This window comes from Ambystoma mexicanum, chromosome 9 (genome assembly GCF_040938575.1).
Source record: "Ambystoma mexicanum isolate Mex_15411 chromosome 9, UKY_AmexF1_1, whole genome shotgun sequence".
Taxonomy (NCBI): Eukaryota; Metazoa; Chordata; class Amphibia; order Caudata; family Ambystomatidae; genus Ambystoma; species Ambystoma mexicanum.
The window spans coordinates 226,171,401-226,192,618 of record NC_090931.1 but is presented as its reverse complement, the minus strand read 5'-3'; positions in this window follow the sequence as shown (position 1 = coordinate 226,192,618).

Genomic DNA, 21,218 nt, shown 5'->3' with positions numbered 1-21,218 from the left:
TCGGACGTGAAGTTCTTGGACGTGAAACATGCACCCGTGTTCAGGGAAATGCCCGCGGGCCCACGTCACAGACGCGCTTACGCGCTAAGGGCCTTTGGTCCAATGAAATCGCATACGTGTGCTGACGCGCTTACGCGCTAAGGGCCTTTCCTCGAATTACACGCTGGCATGCAAGATTTTCACATGCCAAATCACTCTGTATCAAGCTGGCCACGCGTAAGCACACGGAAGACCACGCTCCTGCCCAGAAGGCCGAATTACTGCCTCCCAGAGCCCCGAGCACGCTCCCATCTGCTGCTGCCTGACTGCCTGCTGCCCACGTGCCCTGCTATTTGCTGCCTGCACGTCAGCCAGGGGTGCTGTTGCTGTGACCACCCCTGCTGGAACCGAAGACTCCCGACTGGGATTCCATCGCTCCACAACCCAGCCCCAGGACCCAGTTGCCCATCCACTCCTGCCTCTGGGGTTGTCATGTCCAGCACAACACCATCTGGCGGCACTGGCAACACCCAGCCAGAGAGGCAGAGGGCCACCAGCTTCACTGCCACCGAAGTTGTTGTCCTGATGGAGCAAGTCCTGGGGCAGTATGATGCCCTCTTCGGAAGGTCGCACGCCGACAAGGAAGGAAGGAAGGATGGACCGACCAGGATCTGGACGGACATCGTGATTGCCATCAACGCGGAGGGGGTGGCAGTCCGCGAATTCCATCATGTAAAGAAGCGCGGGGAGGACTTCAGGTCCAGGACCCTCAACAAGGCCCGGCGCCTCTTGAAGGCAGCGGATGCTAAGTGGCGCCGGGGCCACCTGTCGGAAGACCAAATGAGGGTCCTGGAATGCGTATGCCCAGCGCTCCACGTCCAGGTCCTTGAGAGGCACACCCATCTGGAGTAGAGTGGTAAGTGTACATGCATACTGATTGGAAGCTGTGCGTGTGGTTGTGTGCCAGTAGTGTGCAGGTTGCACATGTGCTTTTGTAGGGCCATGTATGGATGTGTATGTACAGGGCCGTGAGGCTGACACATGCAAGTCCTTTCATGTGTGAGACACATGAATGGTGTATTTGTGGGTAAGCATGCAGGCCAAATTCAGATGTGTGAGCACACATGTTTGAATGACTGTGTATGTCAGTTGTCAAGGTTGTGGTGTCACACATGGATGTTGGTTCCAGATGCATGTGTCTGCACTGTGTACATGTGCATGTATGTGTATCTGACAAGTGTGCAACTGTCATGCAACATGGATGCATGTGAGACTGATATGTAGAAGACTGATTGCCAGATGTGACATGGATACCAATCTCATCACTGCGACACTTGGTGGAGGTGTACACATGCATGTAAGTGTGGTGGCATGTGTGCATGTCTAGTACACTCCCTGTGACTCATGTGATGCCTGGCTCACCTTTGTCTGCTCATGCTGTTGTATGTGTATGGATGGTGCTGGCTATTGCGATATGGCTGTGGAATAGCTCATGTGTGTGATTTGAAATGACATGTGTGTTGGGGATTGTGATGCCATGTCTGAAGTTTGACAATCACACTCGTGTGCAACTAACATGTGTGTATGAGTCCATTGTACAGTGCCCTGATGTGTCCTATCTCTCCCTGTCTGCAGCGTCGACTGATGAAGAGGGCAGAGAGGGTGCTGTGGAGCACAGCGGCAGGAATCGCACTGCCAGCCGGAGACGCAAGGCCCGGCTCCCCTCGGTTGTCATCTCGTTGGGGAGTGAGGAGTCTGGTGCCACGTCCCAGGTCGCAGCTGCCGAGGGGAGGTCCAAGAGGCGGAGGTCGGAGTTGGACTCCTCGGCAGCAGAAGGGGCAGCTGAGAGCCCACAGGGTCTGACGGAGGAAGATGGCACAGAGTCATCCAGGTTGGTGGGGAGTTTGGTGTAGGAGGAGGCCGTGCAAGGGACAGAGACGGGGTCCGGAGGTGGGGATTCCACTGGTGTTAGTGGTGCAGTGCAGGGGCACGGACAGGAGGCAGCAAGGCCGCCTCGGAGGTTCCTGTGTGTAATCCTGTCCCCGATCCTGTGACTGCATCATCCTGCACCAGCAGGGATACCTACGTCCAGACCCGTTTTCAGGCAGGGGATGAGCTTACGACAACTGGACTTCCTCTGCCTACGGACGTGGCTATGCGGGACCGGGTTGAGCCTGCCCTGGGTGGTGTGGCGTTGTGTCAACGGGCCATGCGAGGCGAAATGCAGTCTTTTCATGGGGAGACTGCATGTCGTCTCGAATGGCTCATTGACCACGTCGACCTACTGGGACAGGTCACCAGGGCCAGATTCCTCCGTTTGCTGGGCCTTGTTCCGACCCCCTCCTCAACTGGACCCCCTATGCGCCAGTCGTACTCTGTGCCATCTTCCAACCCATGTGTCACTTGGGTGCCCTGTGGAGCTGCCTCTGCGGCCAGGCTGGTGGAGGACACATCCCTGCCACAGTCGGGAGTCGGACGTCCAGCAGGGGTGGCCACCTCAACAACTGCACCTCAGCTGGAGGAGGATGTGCAGGCAGCAAGAGCCAGGCCACGGGCAGAGGCACAGCAGCAGCAGCAGCAACAAGGTGGTAGCCATGATGGCTCGGGGCCTTTGTCATCGGAGAGGCAGGCATCGGCCAGAGGGCAGGGGGACCCAGGCCGGGAAGCGTCTTCCGTGTGGCAGCGGTTAGGCCATGCCATAGATGCGGAGCGGCAGCGGGCAGAAGAGGCACGGCTCACGATGGTCAGGGCGGAGAACTCCATGCGGAGGGCCCTGAGGCGGGCCGAGTGCCTCGAGGCAATTCGCAGGGAGTTGGAGGAGAACATGTCGTCCCTGCGTGCCCTCGGGGCCATGGAAGAGGACTGCCTCCGGGACATTGAGCAGGAGTTCGATGATGCCCAGGCCCGGGAAATCCAAAAGTGAGCCGTCGGACTAGCCCGCTGCCCTTGTAAATAGTTAGATAGTGTTAGGTTTCCTTTGGTTTTTTCTTTATTTTGGTTGTGCTTGGACAATGCACCACGTTTCTGTATATAGTTTTTCATTAGGTAGTATTTTTGATAGGTTTCATTTCTTTAGTTGGGATCATGGACCATGGATTGTTCATCTGTATTCACTATTGGATTCATCTCTTTCTTTTGGATTTCCCCATGGAGCAATGGTTTTCACTTTTTTTTTTTTTCCTTGGATTTGCTTTGTTGGACTGTGACTTTGGACACCTTTCCTTTTGGATTATGATTTATTGTTTTTCATTATTTTAAGGACATTCAGCTTTTCTTTTTTTATTCCCATTGTTGTTTGTTTGATTTTAATTCCATTCATGTTGCGTTTAATACATTTGTTTTCTTCATACTTCGATGTGTGGTATTATCTCATTGGTTTCATGCATGTCATGATATGGGTTTTCACATTCACTTGCAACCATTGTGTGTGTGTGTGTGTGTGTGTGTGACGGACATGTGTTCATTTACATACTTGCCATTGGGGTTGTATCATGTAATTACCTTTTCTATGTGGGTGGATGCAATACTTGGTTGGGTCTTTGGGCTGGGGATGCTGGCCATAAGGGCCATGATTGAGGATCGTCATGACCTGGGGCAGGGGGACATGAGTGGGGGCCTGCTGGCAAGTGCCCTGCACTGCTGGGGGTGCTGGGGGACATGAGTGGGGGCCTGCTGGCAGGTGCCCTGCATTGCTGGGTGGTCGGGGTGCAAGTGGACAAGTTGCAGGCCTGCTGGTAGGTGCCCTGCACTTCTGGGGGGTGGGGGTGCAAGGGACATGAGTGGGGGCCTGTTGGCAGGTGCCCTGCACTGCTAGGGGGTGGGGGTGCTGGGGGACATGAGTGGGGGCCTGCTGGCAGGTACCCTGAACTGCTGGGGGTTGGGGGTCCTGGGGGGCATGATTGGGGGCCTGCTGGCAGGTGCCCTGCACTGCTGGGGGAGGGGTGGGGGTGCAAGGGGACATGAGTGGGGGCCTGCTGGCAGGTGCCCTGCACTGCTGGGGGTGGGGGTGCTGGGGGACATTAGTGGGGGCCTGCAGCAGGTGCCCCTCAGTGCTGGGGGGTGGGGGTGCTGGGGGACATGAGTGGGACATGAATGGGGGCCTGCTGGCAGGTGCCCCGCACTGCTGGGGGGTGGGGGTGCAAGGGGACATGAGGGGGGCATGAGTGGGGGCCTGCTGGCAGGTGCCCTGCACTGCTGGGGGGTGCGGGTGCTGGGGGACATGAGTGGGGGCCTGCTGGCAGGTGCCCCTCAGTGCTGGGGGGTAGGGGTGCTGGGGGACGTGAGTGGGGGCTTGCTGGCAGGTGCCCCTCAGTGCTGGGGGGTGGGTGTGCAATGGGACATGAGTGGGGGCCTGCTGGCAGGTGCCCCTGACTGCTGGGTGACATGAGTGGGACATGAGTGGGGGCCTGCTGGCAGGTGCCCTGCACTGCTGGGGGGCGGGGGTGCTGGGGGACATGAGTGGGGGCCTGCTGGCAGGTGCCCTGCACTGCTGGGGGTTGGGGGTGCTGGGGGACATGAGTGGGGGCCTGCTGGCAGGTGCCCTGCATTGCTGGGGGGTGGGGGTGCAAGGGGACATGAGTGGGACATGAATGGGGGCCTGCTGGCAGGTGCCCCTCAGTGCTGGGGGGTGGGGGTGCAAGGGGACATGAGTGGGACATGAGTGGGGGCCTGCTGTCAGGTGCCCCTGACTGCTGGGGGTGCAAGGGGACATGAGTGGGGGCCTGCTGTCAGGTGCCCCTGACTGCTGGGGGACATGTGTGGGACATGAGTGGGGGCCTGCTGGCAGGTGCCCCTGACTGCTGGGGGTGCTGGGGACATGTGTGGGACATGAGTGGGGGCCTGCTGGCAGGTGCCCCTGACTGCTGGGGGGTGTGGGTGCTAGGGGACATGTGTGGGACATGAGTGGGGGCCTGCTGGCAGGTGCCCTGCACTGCTGGGAGGTGGGGGTGCAAGGGGACATGAGTGGGACATGAGTGGGGGCCTGCTGGCAGGTGCCCTGCACTGCTGGGGGGTGGGGTGCAAGGGGACATGAGTGGGACATGAGTGGGGGCCTGCTGGCAGGTGCCCTGCACTGCTGGGGGATGGGGGGGGTGGGGGTGGTGGGGGACATGAGTGGGGGCCTGCTGGCAGGTGCCCCTCAGTGCTGGAGGGTGGGGGTGCAAGGGGACATGAGTGGGACATGAGTGGGAGCCTGCTGGCAGGTGCCGCGCACTGCTGGGGGTTGGGGGTGCAAGAGGACATGAGTGGGGGCCTGCTGGCAGGTGCCCTGCACTGCTGGGGGGTGGGGGTGCTGGGGGACATGAGTGGGGGCCTGCTGGCAGGTTCCCTGCACTGCTGGGGGTGGGGGTGCAAGGGGACATGAGTGGGACATGAATGGGGGCCTGCTGGCAGGTGCCCCTCAGTGCTGGGGGTGGGGGTGCAAGGGGACATGAGTGGGACATGAGTGGGGGCCTGCTGACAGGTGCCCCTGACTGCTGGGGGTGCTGGGGGACATGTGAGGGACATGAGTGGGGGCCAGCTGGCAGGTGCCCTGCACTGCTGGGGGGTGGGGGTGCAAGGGGACATGAGTGGGGGCCTGCTGGCAGGTGCCCTGCACTGCTGGGGGTGGGGGTGCAAGGGGACATGAGTGGGGGACTGCTGGCAGGTGCCCTGCACTGCTGGGGGTGGGGATGCTGGGAGACGTGAGTTGGTGATCATATTGCAACGTGACATGTGGCTTGGCTGGGCGGCATGCCCATGGTGGATGGGCTGCCTGCGGGACATGACCAGGGGTACAGGGTAGTCCCCTGTGGTGTGGGCTGCCTGCAGGGGATGTGGAGAGGGTAGAGGGGACAACTGGGAGGATCCACACTGCCAATTCACGTGTAGGACTCCCCGCGCACCCCCGAAATACACGTACGAAGCCCAATCGCGTGTGAAACTTCCCGTGCACCCCTGAAATACACGTACAGGCCAATCGCGTGTGAATCTTCCCGCGCACCCCTGAAATACACGTACCCAGGCCAATCGCGTGTGAAACTTCCTGTGAACCCCATACACGTACCCCACTCGCACAGGCCCTTGCGCTTGTGTAACTTCACGCGCACCCCAGTAATACACATTCCCGCTTGGCGTTTGCTGTTTGGCAGCCCTGTAAACTGGTCCAGGGTTAGCGCAGCCCTTTGCAATGAATTGGGAATTTTGATGGCTTTTCTTTGCGCGAGGGCGTTCTTGGGGGCGTAACTGGTGATGTTGCAGGGTCGCTGCGCCACGGCTGGTTTTGGAGGCTAAAATCCATGAATACGCTGTGCGCGGAAATCGATTTTAGCGCACGCGGCTGGCGCAGACATTCGCACGCGCACACTGTGCGCCAGCCGCGTGCGCCACTTTTTTGTGCAAAATTCTATGAATTATCCTGTCAATTTGGTGGGTCCAAGTCTTGAATCTGGATAGGAACTTTATTGTTTTGAGTTTCCTTGGGCAGATTTCCTTGTGTTTTACTCCATTCGTCTAGGTTTTTTTGGCTTGGTGTATTGGTGTCACCAGTGCTCCAGATAAGATTTTGAGGTGGGAGTATTTTACCCTCTATTTTTAAAATTTGAGGGTAAATGTGATTTTAAGAGAGTAAAAATGACTTTTCTCCTTCGCAAGAGAGTAAAATGTATGCGACATCCACCTGACGTGTGAAACTACTATATGGAAAATCATTACTATGCGGCAGCTTTCTGCATTGTGAGAGAATACACCTTTCATTATTTCTGGCCATTTGATCTCTCTGTATATATTTAAATTTTGAAAAACTTAGCCAATAATATAGTAAAGCATAAATGAATTGTATTTTGAGATTCAATAGCAGAATTGTCTTTTGATGTTTAATGAAAGTCCTAATTTCCTGGAGCTATTACTACCTAATGGTATGCCAATGTTATGATACAACAGTGTCATATGATATGTTATGATACAACAGTGCAGAGAGGCAAGGACTCCATGCTAAATACTATATGTAATCTAGTGGTCAAATGGTTATTTATATAGCTCTTTTGGCAAAGTGCTGTGCATAGAACATATTTATCACAATTACCACCAAACCAAAGTCAATACTCCTTTATCGACCTCGAAAGGATGAAAGGCTGAGTTGGACTTGCCGAAATTTGAACCCGCAACCCACAGATCACGCAGAGATTGCAGCAACAAGTGCTCAACTGGCTGAGCTATCTTATTGGCTAACATCCTTCAGAGGTTGGTTAACTGAGTATCGACTGAGGTATAATGATCACAGTACCTAGATGTATGACAAACCATTTATGAAGCGCTAAATAAAGTTAAATACCTATCTGGATTATGACAGGGACAGGTTTTGCTGAGTTTCTATTTCAATTACCAATGTAACTTTCATTTGTTTGTTTTTGAACAGTGCTTGCATTTTCTTGAGAGTCAGGTTTTGGATGTTTTATTTGTTGTCTTGAAGAGTTGAGAGGCTAGAACACATGTGATCAGTGTAATGACAATTACTCACCCTTGTGCAAAGACTCTGCTGCCACTGACCATTTATAGTAATGTACCCCATTGACTGCAAGGTTGGATGGATGCAAACTAGCCTGTGCGTAGTCATCATTTTACACTGTTTTTATAATTAGATTGTAAATTAAATTAGTGTAAAAATGATCTGCCTTTGCATGATTATGCACACAGCAACGGAACTCTGAAAAATGCAATTGTGCAATACTGGTTTGCTTTCACTGGAAAAAAAGCATAACTTGTTAAACAAAAAAAAAGAAATTCTTAGTTTTCCATCTTATTAATTATAAAATCCTAAAATTCTAGGAAAACATGCGCAGTGCTCTGAAGCTGAATGGAAAGAAACCTTTCCTTTTATCAGTCTGCAGGTTATTTTTTTGAAAGGCTTCTGAGAAATACATTCTGTTTCAGAGGTGGCTTGCAATTACATCCATGTAGATAAAAAATCACAAGAAACCTTCTGGTTTCTGTCATGTAACCTGACCTTCACACTGCCCTCTGCTATAAACCTGTGTCTAAATGTACCCAGGAAAATAATAAAGCTGGCGTATTTACAAGAATTGCATGCATAAAAAGGCCTGGTACACGCCTTATCTGGAGCCCTGGGTGTCACCCCCTGGATCTCTGGGCTGGTCTCCAAAATCAGGTGTTTGTGTTTTTCCCACCAGATCATTTTTGGCAGTATTGCCCCACTCCTGGGGTTTCCCAAAATGGCATCTGACCGGGGTCGATGTATTTCTTCCTTTTGATTTATTGTGTTGGGCTACATTTTGCTGATTGTACTCCACCCCTTGTTTGTGATAGGTCGGCGGTTTCATTGGGGAAACTGTCGCTCCTTCAAGAATTTCTGCGTTCGACAACTCATGTGAGGATGTTGACATCTGTTTCGTATGTTTGTGGAAGAAGATGTCTAAGAGCCCAAGTATTATTCCAGGTGGTCTGGTGAATTTTGTCCGTTCGCAGAAGTTGCTAGACCCTGGGAAATATTCTTTACGCAAACTTGTTGAGGGTACAGAATTGGGCCCCTGGGCTTCTGCGGCCTTGCTCGATTTTGTTCGTTGACATAGGGTTTTAACGGTAAGGAGTTTGTTCTTCTTTTCCTTTTGGTGGCCCTCCCCATCTTTAGACCTCTTTCTTTTTCAGCAGGTATGGGATATTTTGGCCAATGTCTCTGGGAAGGTAGGCTTTTACTGCGAGCACCGGAGGTTCCTCTTATTGGCTAATTCCGGCCATAGAGGTATCGGTTTCATCTTCAGTGGAGTATTGACATAACCATTTCCCCCGTCGATACTGCCAAGTTGTTAAGTTCCTGGAGATGGATGTCCAAATCTGACATGGCCAAAACTGGGTGAATTTCAATTGAAGTTTGTGTTGACTTAAGAGATGAAGTTGATAAGTCTTTGGGACCCCCATGCTCCAGTGCAAGAGGAGGTTCCTGGCCATCTGTTCTGTTAGCTTCCTTGTCAAGAAGATGTAGTAGGGGTTGGGTCACGTCCCCTGCCGTTGTAAGCAGTGTTGAATTTCCCAAGCTGATATTTGTAGCTGGAGTTGGCCCGAGCGGCAGTGGGTTTTGCGCGCTTCCTCCGGGAAAATAAATGTTTAAGCTTGGGTAAAGCTGTGAGGAGGCGCCGGAGTGGCCCTGTTATGCTGTGTATGGGCAATCTTATCTCTGTTTCCGGAGCTCGGATGTATTCTGTGCTCCCCCCCAACCCCTCTCCCCGTGTGTCACTTTATCACAGAGCGGTTTAGGGGGGGGGGGGCGTTTGATCCACTACCGGGTTTGGTAGTGTTCCCGCTCGTGATCCCAAGGTGGGTGAAGCTGAGGCGGGTTCAGCCCACATCATTGCTCGCGGAGTGATTGTGGGCAATGAGGTGTCAACATCAAAGGTTTTGTGCAGATGGGTGGATTCCGTACCTTGGAGTTTGCAGCTGGTGTTTGCAGAAGGGCAGGTCTCCATGCGTGCAACGGTAAGTGGCGACGCACTTTCTAAACATTCTGAATCCAGCTCCACTTTGTGTAAAGGGCCCGTCGCGTCTTTCCTCAATGGTCTGCTACGTAGTGGGCTCAGAATCTCTTCCTCCTGTAGTAGATCCGAGACCGGGCCCACCATTGCCGTCATCGCCGTAGAGACTGCAATGACTATAGAACTCTGCAGCAACTCTGCGCCCACTCTGCGGCCTTGTGGGGTTTATGAAGGTGTCCGCCCACAGAAACAAAGCTATTAGAGAGACTCACGTCCTCAGAGTCAGCTACCAGCACACTTTTTATATACTACCCTGTATCTACGACCAAAACAATATATCTGCCCTGTAAAATCACCTGTCTCAGTGACATGTATTGTCCACCAACACCAGTCAGTTACCACTACCTTGCCCACTTATGTGTGCCACCTAAGTTTCGATCGCTTCGTCGACTGTTTCTGTTTTGTACGTTTTCCTCATCAAAACACACTGTACTCTCAATAAATAAATACAAATGCATTCTGATACCCCATCTTGGGGAAGACATGGGGCTCTAGAACATATCAGTGAGGAGATTTTGAGGTTTTAAAATTATTGTATTTACAGGTGGTTTATATATATCACATATTGTATGTAGGTTGCTTTCCGGAACCTAAAGGGGAATGTAGAGGCATAGAGAATGTAATGGGTGGGACACAGTATTCAGAATTTTAAGGAGACAATGTTGCTGTCGTACTCCGTATGTTCCACCGTAAGTCTGGAAGACCACTTGGACTAGATGCCACTGAAGTAATTCAGACTATCTTCCTGAGAGCACAGCTTGCATGGTAATAAAACCTGTCAGGCCAAGGGCTCAGGCAAAAAGGCAGAACGCACAGCGGAGCTAGAGTGAAGAAACAAACAAGGCAAATATTACATACCGTTTGTTGATGGCAAAAACCAACCCCTCTACACCCTCCGTGACCCACAAGCTTACCTGTGTATTCCTTTTTCCTGTGGAATACCTACTTGTGATAGAACACAAGACCGGATGTGGGCGAAGGTCAGATGGCAACTTTAAGAGAGTGCCAAGGATAGTGTCACTGATGTCCCAAAACCCAATAAGTGATGCAAACAGCAGAGCGTCCCAAAATCCAACAAGTGATGCAAACAGCAGAGTGTTCCAAAATCCAAGGAGTGATGCAAACAGCAGAGCGTCCCAAAAGCCAAAAATAAACCAAGCCAAAATGTCACCAGGTGTAAGCAGTCAGCACCGTTCTTCCAAGTGCAGAAAAACAGGTTTCAGGAAGAAAAGACGTGGTGTTTACTTTCTCAAACACCTGAATGCAGGGTATTTCCTTCTTCTTTCGAAGAGCGGGTAGCCAGGAGCGGGTAAGGGATACAGGGTTAGGAATCAGAAAGTGAGCCGGGAGCCAGACATGAGAAGCGGAATCCCAAAGACAGTCCGGTACGAGTTCCGTGGTCGAGCAGGGGAAGGCAAATCAGACGAGCGCCAAAACAGAATCAGAAACCAGGCAACGGGGTCCAAAGGGTAAGCAGAAGTCAGCAATCAGTTACACAACAAATAGGAAAACTTCTTCCGAGAAGCGCTGCTCGCGTAACACAACGGTTTAGGAGCACCGGCTTTCTGGGGGCGTGACTAGACATAGGAAGTGGATTCGAAGGAGGCGTGGAACTCAAGCAAAGGAAAAAGCGTTCCAAGGGTTCCTGCCAAGCGCAAGTCCCATTGGGAGATGTCATTTTTACCGGCGATAACGGCGGCGTTGATGTAATCGCCAGTACAAGCACCACGGGCTTCCCCCATGGGTATGAGAATGCCGTAGGAATCCGGGGGGCATGACAGTACCCCACCTCAAAGATGGGCTTCCCCCGGGTCGCAATCCACGAGACCGGAGAAATGCCCGCAAAAGACGCAGAGCATGAATGTTGGAAGCAGGCTCCCAGGTACGGTCTTCCGGGCTGTAACCTTTCCTGTCTACTAGATAACGGCGGACACCCCGGACCACTCGTGTATCTAATATGGCCTGTACCTCGTATTCCTGTTCACCCTGAATCGTAATGGGAGCTGGATGATCGAATAGTCACGTACCAACAATGTAAGGACATAATAGGGAGACATGGAACACGGGGTGGATTTTCTATCTTGAAGGTATGCCCAAATGATAGGCGGCTGCGTTAATGCATTGCGTGATGGGATAGAGACCCGCGTAACGAGGGTTTAGTTTACGTTTGCCCGGTATATGAAGATGCACAGTGGATAGCCAGACCTTATCCCCTGGATGATACTCCGGGGCTGACTGGCGGTGCCTATCAGCATGTTTTTTCATGTGATCCTGTGCTTGATGCAGATGTTTAAGCACAGTGGTGCGGATAGACAGCAAAGATTGGCAGTGGTGCGGATAGACAGCAAAGATTGGGCCGTTGCTTGAGCTGCGGGCACCTGTGCCACCGAAGGAAGGGCGGACGGTAAAACCCGCGGATGTTGGCCATACATGGCATAGAAGGGAGAACAGCCAACCGACGCGTGACAAGCATTGTTGTATGCGAATTCCACAGCCCCCAATACGGACAGCCAGTCCGACTGGTATTGTAGACACAAACATCGAAGGTACTGCTCCATGTTGGCATTAAGTCGTTCTGTCTGTCTGTCCGCCTGTCTGAGGATGGTATGATGATGACAGGCAAACGGCGATGCCAAGAAATCGGGTGAGAGTCAACCAAAAGCGTGAGGTGAATTGGGATCCACGGTCTGAGATAAGAACCAAAGGAAGACCGAACAGACGAACCACCTGTTCGAAGAATAACTTGGCCAATGCGGGAGCAGAGGGGACGCCTTTACAAGGGACAAACCGAGCCATTCTGGTGAAAGTGTCTACGACCACCAAAATAGTGGTTAGCCCCTGGACCGGTGGAAGCTCTACCACGAAATCAAGTGACAGTGTGCCATGGGCGTGGCGGGATGGGCATTCTCTGGAGAAGCCCTACAGGTTTCCCAGGTTCCGATTTACATTGTGTGCATACAGCACATTTTGATACAAAATCTGGCACATCCTGTTTCATATTGGGCCACCAACACCATCGGAGCAGTAGGTCGAGTGTCTTGGTTTGCCCTGGGTTGGCGGCTAAACGAGTATCATGAGACCAGCTTAGGGCCTGCAACCGAGTCTGGACATCAGAGATATACAGGCGTTCCTGTACATATGGCAGTCCTTATATCAAACGTTCTTGCAACCCTTGAAGAATCGTTCCATGGTCCGCTGTCCAATGACGGATCCGTTCTAGTAAGGAACTGGTCGCAGCACAAACACACATAACAGTGTTTTTTGGCAAAACAGGAAGGACTGCCTCTTCAGGGGATGCATCAACTCCGATGCGAGAAAGCGCATCGGCTTTGCCATGCAAGGGGCCAGGCCGATAGGAGACGGTGAAATTGAACTGTGCAAAAAAGAGATGCCACCTGATTTGTCTAGAGTTGGTACATTTCACCGTAGACAGGGCTTGAAGGTTACGGTGGTCCGTATAAACAGTAACAGGATGCCGTCCGCCCAGTAGGTGGTGTCGCCACTCCTTAAAGGCAGCTCGTATAGCCAGTAGCTCTCGTTCCATTATGGTATAATGCTTTTCCAGGGAAGTCAATTTTCTGGAAAAGAAGGCTACGGGGTGTAGTTGTCGAGTTGTGGGACATTTCTGAGACAAGATAGCCCCAAGGGCAATGGCAGAGGCATCAGCCTCAATGATGAAAGGCAATCGGGGATCTGGGTGTAACAGGACTGGGGCCGTAGTAAAAGCCTCTTTCAGGGTCTGGAAGGTGACCTGGGCCTGAGTGTCCCAACAAAAGGGAACTGAGGGGCTGGTAAGGCATGTCAACTGGGCTACAATAGACGAAAATGATGCAATAAAACGTCTATAAAAGTTAGCAAATCCTAAGAAGGATTGCAAACTCTTAAGCGAGGTAGGAGTAGGCCAGTCAAGGACTGCTCGTATCTTTGCATCATGCATGTGAACGCCCTGAGATGATATCACGAAACCTAGAAATTCCACAGAGGAAGCGTGAAAGACACATTTTTCGTCCTTCGCAAACAAACCGTGTTCACGAAGACGGAATAATACCGCCCGTACTTGCTCCTCATGTTGCGATAATGTTTCGGAGAATATTAATATGTCGTCCAGATATATCACAACAAAAACATCCAACAGGTCTCGGAAGATGTCGTTGACGAAGTGTTCGAATGTTGCGGGGGCATTACATAGGCCGAACGGTATCACTAGGTATTCGAAGAGGCCGTATTTGCACTTAAAGGCCGTCTTCCACTCGTCGCCTGCGCGCACCCTCGCCAGATTGTAGGCCCCCCTCAAATCCAATTTCATAAAGATTTTGGAGGTGGTGAGGCGATCCAATAATTCCGAAATGAGGGGTAATGGATATTGATTTTTTTATGGTCACCGCGTTGAGTGCACGGTAATCCATACAAGGGCGGAGATCCCCCTCCTTTGGGACAAAAAAGATTGGGGATGCAGCTGGTGAACGGGAAGGTCTTATATGACCAAGTCTTAAAGACTTCTGAATGTAACCCTTTAAGTGTTCCTCCTCAGGTCGTGCCAGGAATATATCCGACTGTGAGGGAGAATGGCATTGGGTACCAAATCAATCGGGCAATCATATTCCCGGTGAGGCGGGAGTTGTTCAGACAAACCCTTGTCAAACACCTCAACCAAATCCCGATATACGAAAGGTATCTCAGGTGCCGCCTTAGTGGTTGTGTTAACAGTGTGCGTGCTTGATATTACAGCCATGCATGGAGAGGGGAGAGGCATCCCCTGAACAGGAAAGCAATCCCCCTTACACAAGGGAGAGGAAAAAAGTACTGTTTGTTTCACCCAATCAATGATGGGGTTATGTTTTTGCAACCAAGGGAGGCCCAAAATAATCCCAAATTGAGGTGCAGAGATGAGATCGAAAGACAGGTATTCAGTATGCCCTTCCGCCGTACTCATTTGCAAAGGTTGCGTTTGTTTGGTGACATGACCCGAAACCAGACAGGAGCCATCTACTGCATAAATAGCTTCTGGTTTATCTTTAGGGTCTACCGGGATACCATAGGTTACTGCCACTTGTTCGTCCATATAATTACCTGTTGCCCCGGAATCTATCATGACTGGACTAGAAAAGGTTTGAGAGTTGGGCAATAGAAAGGACATATCCAAGTATATGTGTGTGGCAGCTGGACAGAGGAGTGAGCCATTGGAAGACTGACCCGTCACATTGGCTCGATTTAGGGGTGGGTCGTGGCGTTTCCCGCCCGTTTAGCAGGGCGTTTAGGACATACACGAATGAAATGTCCCGTCTGTCCACAATACAGACATAGATTGTTTTGTAGTCTTCTCTCTCTCTGCCTTTGAAAGGGGACCTTTCACTGTCCCAATCTGCATGGGTTCTATATCCCCAGGGACTGGGGAGGGTACCAGTTCAGGTTTACCAGGGCGTAGATCAGGATGTCGGCGTTCTCCACGCCTCTGTTGCAGACGGGCATCTACCTGCAACACCAAGTCAAGCAAATCAGAGAATACTGAAGGAACAGAGGGGACAGCAGATAATGCATCCTACATTTCGTCTGACAAACCCCTATAGAAGACTGCTGCCTTTTTCTGTTCAGGCCAAGAGGTTTCTGCAGCCAACTGATTGAACCGGGCTAAATACGCCAAGAGGGGTTGTTTACAATTGGGAAATGCCAAAGGACGGCACAGAAAATGTAGACGACATTGATTGATGAATGTCCTATACGTTTTGGGGTCTCCCGTGAAGCGTTCTGGTGGGGCCAATTGAAAGGGACCAGGTAGTACCACCGGAGCTAAACCGGCTTGGGGTGTCAGAGGAACGGGTGGCGGTGCAGGAGCGGGAGCATCCCAAACTCCTCGTCCGCAGGCAAGGGCTGCACAAAGCTTTGCATGACATCCATTTGTTGATGCAGAGAAGCGTGTGCTGCTGCCATGTCTGTGCGGAGCGTGGTAAAGGCCTGCATCATAGCAGCCATAGGATCTGCATTAGGATCCATCACAGACAGACAGGCACCAATGTTAGGCTCCATCTGTCGTACTCCGTATGTTCCACGTAAGTCTGGAAGACCACTTGGACTAGATGCCACTGAAGTAATTCAGACTTCCTTCCTGAGAGCACAATTTGCAGGGTAATAAAACCTGTCAGACCAAGGGCTCAGGCAAAAAGGCAGAACGCACAGCGGAGCTAGAGGGAAGAAACAAACAAGGAAAATATTACATACCGTTTATTGATGGCAAAAAACCAACCCCTCTACACCCTTCGAGACCCACAAGCTTACCTGTGTATTCCTTTTTCCTGCGGAATACCTGCTTGTGATAGAACACCAGACCGGATGTGGGCGAAGGTCAGATGGCGACTTTAAGAGAGTGCCAAGGATAGTGTCACTGATGTCCCAAAACCCAATAAGTGATGCAAACAGCAGAGCGTTCCAAAATCCAAGGAGTGATGCAAACAGCAGAGCGACCCAAAAGCCAAAAATAAACCAAGCCAAAATGTCACCAGGTGTAAGCAGTCAGCACCGTTCTTCCAAGTGCAGAAAAACAGGTTTCAGGAAGAAAAGACGTGGTGTTTACTTTCTCAAACACCTGAATGCAGGGCATTTCCTTCTTCTTTCGAAGAGCGGGTAGCCAGGAGCGGGTAAGAGATACAGGGTTAGGAATCAGAAAGGGAGCCGGGAGCCAGACATGAGAAGCGGAATCCCAAAGACAGTCCGGTACGAGTTCCGTGGTCGAGCAGGGGAAGGCAAATCAGACGAGCGCCAAAACAGAATCAGAAACCAGGCAACGGGGTCCAAAGGGTAAGCAGAAGTCAGCAACCAGGTACACAACAAATAGGAAAACTTCTTCCGAGAAGCGCTGGTCGCGTAACACAACGGTTTAGGAGCACCGGCTTTCTTGGGGCGTGACTAGATATATGAAGTGGATTCGAAGGAGGCGTGGAACGCAAGCAAAGGAAAAAGGGTTCCAAGGGTTCCTGCCAAGCGCAAGTCCCATTGGGAGATGTCGTTTTTACCGGCGATAACGCTGGCGTTGATGTAAATGCCAGGACAAGCGCCACGGGCTTCCCCCATGGGTATGAGAATGCCGTAGGAATCCGGGGGGCATGACAGTTGCTCTCTGAGATTTTCTTGTGGCCTGTTGACTTTAAGTGCTGTGTTTTGATAAACTTGGCTGAAAACCAGTGCCCTACATCAAATGAAAAAAGGTGGCCGGTCACTAAAGTATCACCACTAAGTGTAACCAAACTTCTGATTGCAAACCTTGCTTTGTCTAAGCGGGCCTGCAACTAAATGAGGAACAGAATTCTGAAGTTTGTTTTAGATTTTATTAAAGCACTTATTAAAGTGGTCAAGGTTTTATGCATTCACAATTTTGCCAGATAAGTGGATGAGGACCAAAGAGTTAAAATGAAGTGCCCAAGAGCATTCAATTTTACTGATGCGATAAGTGCTTCTCTCTTGTCTTCAGGTCCTCTTTCCCCCTACACATGACCCTCAGGCCCTTTTAATATAGATAAAAGGGCATTGTTTAGCTTTCCACAATGTGCCCGCCCACCACCGCTCCGGATTGGGTGGTGTCATGACCACGTGGCGTGGATGCTGAGGACACCGTCCTCTCTGCTCGGACTAGATCTTGCTCCTTTGAATCCAACCGCTGATACGGTAAGTGCTGCTCTCATGTCTCCAGGGCCCTTTTCCCCCTGGACAAGGCCCTCGGGCCCTTTAACATAGCCAACAGGGCTTTGTTTAGCTTTCCACAGCACGCCCAACCACCACCGCTCCTGAATGGCCAGGGTCATGACCAGCTGACGCGGATGACTAATTTCCTCAATCCTCTCAGGGCAGCGTTGACCGGTCAGCCGGCTATTGGCTCAGGCAATGGGTACCTTCCTTTGGGCACTGTCCATCTCTGTTTGCCGTTGCGACTGGCACCACAGCCCTGCAGGATGCCACGCTAGCCATCTACAGCTACTTTTAGGTAAGGGACATCTTCACTGAACCATGCCACTGTTTGTATTTGATCACACTTGCATTTTGAAGGTGGTGGTTTCCTATTTAGATTACGGTTTCAACAACACCAGTGTCTGTATTTTGCCTGACTTGAATTGTGCCTCACTTGTGCTCCTAACTTAGATTGCATTACACCTAGCCTCACACATTTGACATGCACACTATTTGACTAGACCCTACTCTAAACAAACATCAACCTCGGCATTTGCGCCACCACCCAAAATACACCTGAGTCCCATGAAAAATGTGATCCAGTTGTTCACATAACTCGACTCTCTTGACAATTTGACACAGCACCCGTCTCACACCTTATAATATGGGCTGGCGTTATTGACCTAGCCATTCCCTACCTATCTTCGATCAGGCTATAAATGCACACATGCTTTTTACAACTCCTCTTACTACTTCTCAACTCAGACTATAGTCTTGCAAGGTGTGTTCATCCTCACAGTGCTTTGAGGCCAAACCAATGGCAGAAGGCGATATAAAACTGCCAACAAAACATAACATAGCATAGCATAACATAACATATATCGAATCCAGGTTTGGACAGGGTTGCCAGAAACAGTAGTCTTGTAAGTTTACATGATATATTTTGATACTTCTTTAAGTCCCCTTGCCATCCACTGCATACAAGAATGGAGAAAAGAACCACTTTAGTGTGCAACACAATGCCTGTGGTTTACTACAAGAAGTATTGGCAAACAGAAAAGTAACATGAGAATCGCTATTCATTCTGCACGTTATGGTAATTCACAGGCTTGACCAGTACCTACGACTTTTCCTCATATCTGCATAAAGCTTATGAACGTTTTATTTTTACTAGGCCTCACCAAATCTGAGAAGCCAGATTCCAAGATATCACATTAATATCACTGGAGAAGTTAAATCTGATGAGGGACTCTTCCAGCACATAAGATCCGACACAGGGCCTGATTTACAAAAAAATGTTAACATTGGAAAGTCCCATTGACAAAATGTTTGAAAATCAGGCCCTTAGTGTCATTCACCTTTACCCTGGTACTACTCTAAAGGCATCAAGAATTCTCAAACTGTCAGAGAGCAGACTATTTAGATCAGATGAGCAAAGTAAGATATCAGTATAAAGCCAAACATAAAATGTACCAATATGGACGGCGACATAGACCGACTGTGCCTATAGAGCTGTGTCAAAGGCTCAACAATTATGTCAAACGATGTTGATATCATAAATAGGGGGAGACTGAAAACTACTGTGACAGGTTTCCATTCACTACAGCTACTGCCTTAGTCTGATAGTGCAGTTCCTTAATTGTGACACAGTGCCTATCCATGATAACCACCACATAAAGCCCCAGCAGACCCAGGTGTCTACATTGAAGGCCAACAGTGAGAAAGGGTCTTCACTCTGTGATTACGTCTAGCACAGTGTAGGCTTTACCAGTCTGTACCTGCAAAGATCTGCTGGGGACAAACCCTTGATAGTATTCCTTAATAATCTTCAGGGTAGCACTACCCAGACCAGGGGAAAACATGTCAAGCTAAAAGCTACTAGCCAGCCATAGTAAGTTACCCGCCACCTCAATTCTATACATACAAAGAGCACACCATTTCTTACTCGCCAAAAGTCATTTATCACTAGCTAATGGTTAGTGGTGAGTGCACGTTTTGACCCAGATGATTAGCAAGCAATCATGAAAGAAAAGTTGAAATTGACAAGTGAAATGGAACTGTATGACTGACATTTTCTGGCATCCTTGGACTCGGACCCTGCTTTCTTACAAGACAATGTTAAATGCTGTTAGTAATACTGATGCCGGGAGACAATTCAGCATTTTCTACATTTCATTAGCGAGTCCATCTGGGCAGGTGACTTTCCCCCCCAGATAATGATTTAATTGCCCCTTCAAACAGGTTATACACATATTTAATGGTGTGACCGCCTCATCAGGCAGACATAAATGCTGTTATGGATTTAGATATAAACCCATTTCCTCCAGTGATGGATTAATACCTTTATTATGAAGGGTGCTTGGAGAACATGCTTGATGCACACAAGGGGCTCTCCTGGTCATGGAGTAAGTCTCCACCGAACCCTGAATATCTGAAATTTAACTTTAACTTTTGGCTGAATTACCTTTGAGTTCCCTGGCCAAATGCGTTTTATTCTTCTATCTCACCTAGAATGGAAGAATGAAGCCCTGGGAAATAGAAGACATCTTAGGAATTCACCTCTAGAATGCTGTATCTGTTTTGTCTACATTTCTGATTTGTGGTTCCTCCACAGCCATGCACTTCAAAACTTAACCCGTGCATTGGAGTCTTAAAGATTTAAATGAGCACTGGAAACTCTGTAGCAGGCAAGACAAAGAAATACTGCTGGGCTGCCCTCAGAGAGGCGTGAATGGATGGCTTAGTATTTCAGTCATGGCATGTGTAAACCTACCGAAAATTGGTATGCTTAAGGCAAATCTAGTTTTGTGTCCGTCTTGAATGAGCCTTTTGCACACCATTCCTATCTATGTTTAATCTTGGAATTGGAATTACAATCAGTTACAAGTTGGACAATTGTATTTTGGATATTAATGAGGCTAGTTAGACTAAACGAGAGAAAGCAAATTGTCAGTCTGATCTCTCGGCCAGCTCTGTAGTGGCATAGTCATCCATGTTTTGGGCTTGTGTCTCTAAAAGACTAATAGGGACGGGACCAATCAGTCTTGTGGTGGGCCTATGACATCTGCAGGTTGGTGTGAAAATGATGGGATTAAATGCCACATTGATCTTATACTTCTCTTCATCAGATAAAATGGGGCAGACTCGGACATGGAACAGGAATGCACCCACTGTGACCTGCAGTGAGGTTCCAGCTCAGGTGCAGCACCAACACCCATTGAGTCCTTAGAAGTCCTATGATATAGAGAAATCAATGTGGTCTATACACACATTGCACAAACTACCACTGGCTCATTGTGTATGAACCACTGCACCTCTACAAAAGTTCAATAATCGGGGCCAGTTGGTGCTTGAGCATTTGGAGCAACGCTTTCAGCTCCAAGAAGGACCTCCCACCATGGAGCAAAACATTAATCTTCGAAGTAGTGATAAAAATGTCAAGCAGCAAGTTACTAGCTATGCATAAAAAGTTGCTTACCCCATCAGTTCTTCACATACATACAAAACACTATTTTTTACTTCCCAAGAGTCGAGCATCACTACCCAATGCCATGTGGAGAGTGTACATTTTAAGGCCTGTTTCAAGAAGCACCTTCAGCATGTGTAATGCTTTTAAATAAAACATGAGAAAGGGAAGAGTTCTGCTCCTTGAAACTTAGAGGCGGTCAAGAATAAAATTTCACTTGGAGAATGGACGCCTAATTCCAGGCCTGTTGATGCCAAGATCTCTCTGCTTGACTGTTTCAGGGCTTTTCAGTGACTTCTGGTGAGATGAGGATGTTTTCTGCTGCTTTATCAATGGTGATGTATTTTATCTATACTTCGTTTATTCTTTACATGTGTAACATTTATTTACCCATTTAGTATTTTTTGTTGCAGTTGGCCATTCATTTTTTGTTTTTGTCGATAATATGAATAAAGATCAAATTATCAGTGCAGTTGGATGTCTGTGATTAATTGCTCTATGGCGTCAAGATTTTCATTCAGTGCATTGGGGGAAGAAACTGCTAAGAGTTCTGTGTAATATATCCGGGCACTTTGTGAAAAGCAAAACAGCATGGA